This window comes from Cyrtonyx montezumae, unplaced genomic scaffold (genome assembly GCF_038088225.1).
Source record: "Cyrtonyx montezumae isolate F1298 unplaced genomic scaffold, pur_monq_1.0 scaffold_30, whole genome shotgun sequence".
Taxonomy (NCBI): Eukaryota; Metazoa; Chordata; class Aves; order Galliformes; family Odontophoridae; genus Cyrtonyx; species Cyrtonyx montezumae.
Genome location: NW_027072035.1, coordinates 10,117,571 through 10,123,641, shown reverse-complemented (window position 1 = coordinate 10,123,641; position 6,071 = coordinate 10,117,571).

Genomic DNA, 6,071 nt, shown 5'->3' with positions numbered 1-6,071 from the left:
TCACAGATGCCCACACAGGAACAGAAAGAACACCATATGCCAGTTTGTCAGGACCTGTTGAACCATAACAAGGCCAGTTATTTTCATTACCAGTGATGAGAGGCGGTGTCACCGCTATGAGCCAGAGTTAAAATGGCCATTCATCGAGTGGTGACATGTGAATTCCTCAGTAAAGAAAAAGTTCAAGACACAGCCCTCAGCAAGTACAGTGATGTGCACTGTATTTTGGGATAGTTAAAGGATGATCCTTCTGGATCTCTTGGGATCGGGACAAACCATCTGCTCTGACTGATACATCATGACTCTTACTAAGCTGAACACTCAAAGGTCTGGAGTCACGTCAGAGAAGAAGACAACCTTTCTCTTGCAACACAGGCCCTGTACCAGTTTGAAGATGATGAAGCACATTGCCAGTCCTACCTACGTTCTACCACGCCCACCCTATAGATAAGCACCTTCTGACCTCCACCTGTTCAGGCTGATGAAAGTATGAGCTGTGTGGGCAACATTTTCCCAGCAACGAGCTTGTCTTCACTTGTGCACATTGTTACAAGAGCAGCATGCAGCTTTGCTCTTCACTGGCAAAAAGCATAGCTATAGGTGGGGACTACCCGGAAAAAAGGTGTTTGTAGCTGATAATTTGCTATTTGAAATAGTGTTATTGTGCACTTTGTAACTGTTGTGCTTGTCTTGTCAGTAAATAGGAGACATTACTTGCAGATCGACCAATGGAATATGCCTTACATCCCTCCTGCTTTCAATTTCAGCTTCTCATGAAAGATTTACCTCAGTAGCGCCTCCAGTGGGCAACACAGCTAAGAGAAAACAAATGCAAGGAATGAGAGGGGGTGTATTCCTATCTCCATACCACGGAAAAAAAGTTGCCTTTTCTCACAAAGTTTTGAGGAGCAAGAATAGATATTTTCAACTATAAAACATCTTAAGTGTTTTTTGTGGTCATTTATTAAAGAAGAAATTTCCTTGTCAGATGCAACAGATACACGGTATGAAAAGCAGCCTCTGTTCTGTTGGAGTCTCTGGTTGAGGAGGATTAAGACAGTGCCTGTCTAAAACCCACGCAAAAGAGCACTGACGAATTCAACATGATTTTTATCTTTCACTCAATCTCTGATGACTTAAGCCTTCGTCTTCAACTGAAAGAAACTTTACACAACCATTTTTTTTTCTTCTTTCTTTCCCCACCTTGTCTCTCTAAAAATAAAACAGTGGAACTGATCCACTTTCTGCTGCCATCACATGATTCACTCTGCTTGTGCGATCAATCCAGTGCTTCAAGGGTCTGTTTTCTTTAGTTGGGTTAAAAGCTCTTAAGGACGTGGTTTGTCTGTTTCAAGTTCCACTCGTGTTCACTTCTGCTAGGATAAACATGATTGCTATTGCTGATTCATGCTTGTTGACACACGTCAAGCATCCACTAGGGGATACAGCACAATTCAAGCTGGCTTTGAAGCAGCTGGGGTTGAACAATGACTGCAGCCTAGCAGGGGTGATGCTTGTAGCAGGATATTCAGGCAGGACAGCAAGATACAGCCTTCTGAAGCCTGCACTGTGTCTATGCTTCAAGTCAGCAGAGAAGACAGTCTACTTAAAACTAGCTGATGTGTGTTGGAACAGGAATGAATACAGCCACTGCATCTACTCAAGAGTATTTGGACAAAAGGTAAGGAAGGAATCCACATGGTTGCGAGCTGTTGTCCTCAGGTAACATCAGTGTAAGTCTGTCAACAGATTCCAGATTTCACCTCAACTTCATTTTGGAGAGGTATTTGTCAGGCAAACTTGCTCAAGGAAAACATGCAGAAGAAATGGCAAAGTTAGCTGGATGCAAATGCCTCTCAAATGTGATGGACCAGAGAGCAAAACTAAGTTCTTCTGTTAAGTTTTCTCAGTTCTTGTCACTCTGGGCTTTTATCACAACTTGTTAATTCTCTTTAAAGAGGCAAGGTTACAAAGCATGGCTTGATCTTCTATCTGGCTTCCAAAGAGAAACTAAAGCTTCATCATTTCTCCTTCCTGTGTGCTGTATTATCACAATCTTAAAGATGTAAGATACCAAAATTATGATCTGTCAGTAGTGCTGTGGCTCTAATCTTGTGCTACACTTTCCACCCAGCACTTGGCCCTCACCCCAGCTTTCCTTTCAGTGACATACTGGTGTGGGCATTTTTGTCCCAGGGGGTGCAGAGGCTGAGTGCAGATTGGGCTCCCTACTCAGAGAGAAGCTGCTGTGCACGTGGGTCTGTGCCGACTTGCAAGCTCCAACACAGGTGCAGAGATGTGCTGCCATGGAGCAGGAAGTGCAACAGGCCAGAAGCTGGGAGGAGAGATAAGGAAGCAGAAATGCACATCTACTGATAGGACTGTCTGATTTTTCCCCCTTAGAACTAACATGATATTGAGAAGAATATTAAATGGCTGGCAGTGAGGAATGTCGCAACATCAAACTCTGTCCTTCTGTCAATGTTAATAAATACTTTGCTGTGGGATGGTCTAGAAGTTTCTACTTCTTCCTCTTGTCCAGCTAGTACATAAGTTTTTACAGCTTTCTTATAGCTTCTACACTATTAAATGGCAGTTACCTGTTCCTGAAACAATTTGGTATTGTTCATTTGAAGATGCTTGCAGAGATACTCAGAGATGGAAGGCTCAGATGGCAGTCAAAAGCACAGCATTTTCTGCATCAAGCACTATATAAAAGAACATTTTTGTTTTTAATTCTGGGTCAGGGATAAAACAACCCCGTTTTTTGTTTGGAATATCTATAAGCCCAATTTTCATTACTAGCAACCTCCAGAAATTATTTTCTTTTCCTTTTTTTCCTTTTCCTTTTCCTTTTCCTTTTTTCTTTTTTCCAAACAACAAGCAAAAGTTGAGGAAAAGTAAAAACAAGCACACAAATGTAAAGGAGGCACTATCTCTAAGGTCTGTGCAAAAAGCCTGCCACAAACATTCTGTAAACATGTTTTACTTGGACAGGAAGCCAGGACTGTATAAATGACAAAAAGCCAAACTTTAGAGCTCAGGATGAAATTTAGAAAGAAAAAAAAAAAAAGAGAGAGAGAAAGCAACTCATATGGTAAATTGTAATTTCTTTCTTTCCTTCCTTCCTTTAGATACCACCTGAAACAGAAAATGATGCCTAAATTATCTGAGTGATCAGTGGTTATTCTTACTTAGCTTCCAGGACAGTCTCATTTTCTCAGCCAGACTTTTAAGCATGATATTTCATTAGGGCTTTGATTTAGTTCTCAGTGTTTGAATGAACAATGGTCTCAAATTACAAAGTAAAAAAAAAACCCTGCTAAAATCTTCCCTGACGCCGTGGACACTCCTGATAAGTGCTCTAACCTCCACAGGCTGTGCTGAGGCTCTCCGGGAAAGGTCATACACATGGAAAACCACCAGAGACAAGCAGCCTGTCTTCCCAAGGCAAGGTGTGTGCCATGATGCAAAAGGCCACCCAGAGCCATATGGTTACAGACACCTCCTGATCAGCTTAGCTGTGGAGGCACTTATGTTCAAAATCAGCATAATTATCCATGATTTAAACTTTCTAAAACCCCAACAGGCAATTCTGGAATAGCACCATATTTCCACCATGTGGAATTATGCAGGTTTACAAAAAAAGTTTAGAAGAATCCTTGACTCTGACGTAGTCTCGTTTTAATGTAACACATAAAAATCCGATTTTCTTGAGCATCACAGCATGGATGGGATTCTCAGTTCCTTAATTATTCCCCACAGCATGGTCTGCCAACTATCTCACTTGCTGAATTGCCCAGGCTGCAGGTAGACTTGTTAAATGTAAAATCGCAAAGGAGTAACAGAGCAGAGGTGAGGATCCTTTTGGTAGGAGACCAAAAGTCAAAGTCCTTTCAGTTTTTGTGCAGTAACGTTCTACTTAAAAGCCTGGGGGGACTTCTGTTGACATCCGTGCTGCTCATTTCCTTACTATGAATGGGAAGCTTTGTTAATGTTAGTTCTTATCTCTATGTTCATTTAATCTTTTCAGTCTTTGAAGTCATGACACGATGGTGTCATCTTTAAACTTAGGGCACCATGGGGAAACACGGCTACAGGAGGTCAAACAAAACTTTGTCACATAATTTTTCACTTAAAAATAAGGACTATGGACACATTTTCAATGCTTGTTGTAAACCCACTTTTTAAAAATCTGTATCTTAGATGGATGCTGTCACTGGAGGATATCCAGGATGATGTTATTTCTCAGCACCTGCAGATCTCAGGAAGGCCGGGAGCCAGATCTGAGCTCAAAGCTGGCTGTAAGGCAAGAGGAAAGCCAGGATGCATAAAGGTATGCTTCAGAGAAAGAGGTATTTCTAGATGACATGGTAAGATACTCATATTCAAATGGGACAAGACCCCTTTGCACACACAGGCACACATCTTGAGTTTTGCACTTAGGCAGACATCACTGAATCACAGAACTGTAGGGGTTGGAAAGGGACCTCTGGAGATCATCCATTCCAACTGTCTGCTAAAGCAGCTTCCCTATGGGAGGTCCCAAAGGAGTGTGTCCAGGCAGGATTTTAATGTCTCCTGAGAATGAGACTCCTCAACTGATGTGGACAGTACTCTGTCACCTGCACAGCAAAGAAGTTATTCCTCATGTTCAGAAGGAACAGCGTGTGTTCCAGTTTTTGCCCATTGCCCCTTGTTCCATTGCTGCACACCACTACAAACAGCCTGCCCCACACACTTGACAGCTGCTCTTTCAAAACTGATAAGCACTGATAAGATCCCCTCTCAGCCTTCTCCAGGCTGAACAGGCACAGGTCTGTCAGCTATTCCTTGAACAGGAGATGCTCCAGGCCCCTCACCATCTCTCTGGCCCTCTACTGGACTCTCTCTAGAAGTTCCCCATCTTTCTTGAACTAAGGAGCCCAGAACTGGACATGCTACTCCAGATGTGACCTCACCAGGGCAGAGCAGAAGAGAAGGATCACCTTCCTTGACCTGCTGGCCACACTCTTAACAATGCAACTCAAGATACCAGTGGCCTTTTTGGACACTGCTGGCTTACAGACAATCTTTTGTTTTCCAGCACAACCTGCTGCTTGTCTGCAGACCAGATCTCCAATATAATTTCTGCATCCTTCCTGCATGCAGCCATATCTTCTGGTCTCAGATGCAAAAAAAGGATGAGCAGTCACTGAACCTGCTCTACAGGTGGTACTGACCAACCAGTGGTAAACCCTTCGGGCACAGCCAACCTGGTGCTGGGAGTGGTGCCAGGGGAAGAAGCAGGGACCTGCCTGGTGCTTGCTGGGCACCTCGAACCCCATGGGGACACCTCATCAGTCACCATGTCTCAGCGTGCCCTTCTCCCTCTGTCTACCTCTCTTCTGCCGCTCCCTCAGTGCCACCTTCAGTTCACTTCCATTAGCTGAACGCCTTCAGAGAAAACCTACCTAGAAACACTGCCCCACGGAGATGAAGTTCCTTGTCATTCCATCGGCACTCACAGCCCCACTCCCACCTACTGCTCATGTTCTGCTTGGGATGTGAATCCTCCACGGCTCCACGTCTTTCTTCTCAGTGTTCCCTCCACAGCACCTGGCACAATGGGGGGCATACCTCATTGCCTCCAGGACAACAGCAAAATAAATGTAGTGACTGACAACCTTAAAACCGAACACCCTGACACTTTCTCCGACCGCCCTCCCGGCGCTAACCCCAACACGAGGGAGCCTAAACCCAGACGCATCACCAAACAGTACGCGGGGAAGTGATAGTGAAGGCGGTGCCGGCTCAGCGGAGGCTGCCGGCTCCTAAACCTTAACACGGACGACCCAGCAAGGCAAGAAGACGCGCAGCACGGAGGACAACCCGCGGCACGGCCGCCAACGTCCCACGCGACACGCGGGGTTCAGGAGCTCCCCGTCCGCCCTGCGCCGGCCCCGCGGGGACCAGGCACGGCATCTCGGGGCGTCACCCCGCTCCCGTGGGCTCCCCGCGGCCCCCACACCTCCGCAACCCCCTCCCCCGCGGGCTGCGCGGAGCCGCGCCGCTGACTTACATGGGGGCCT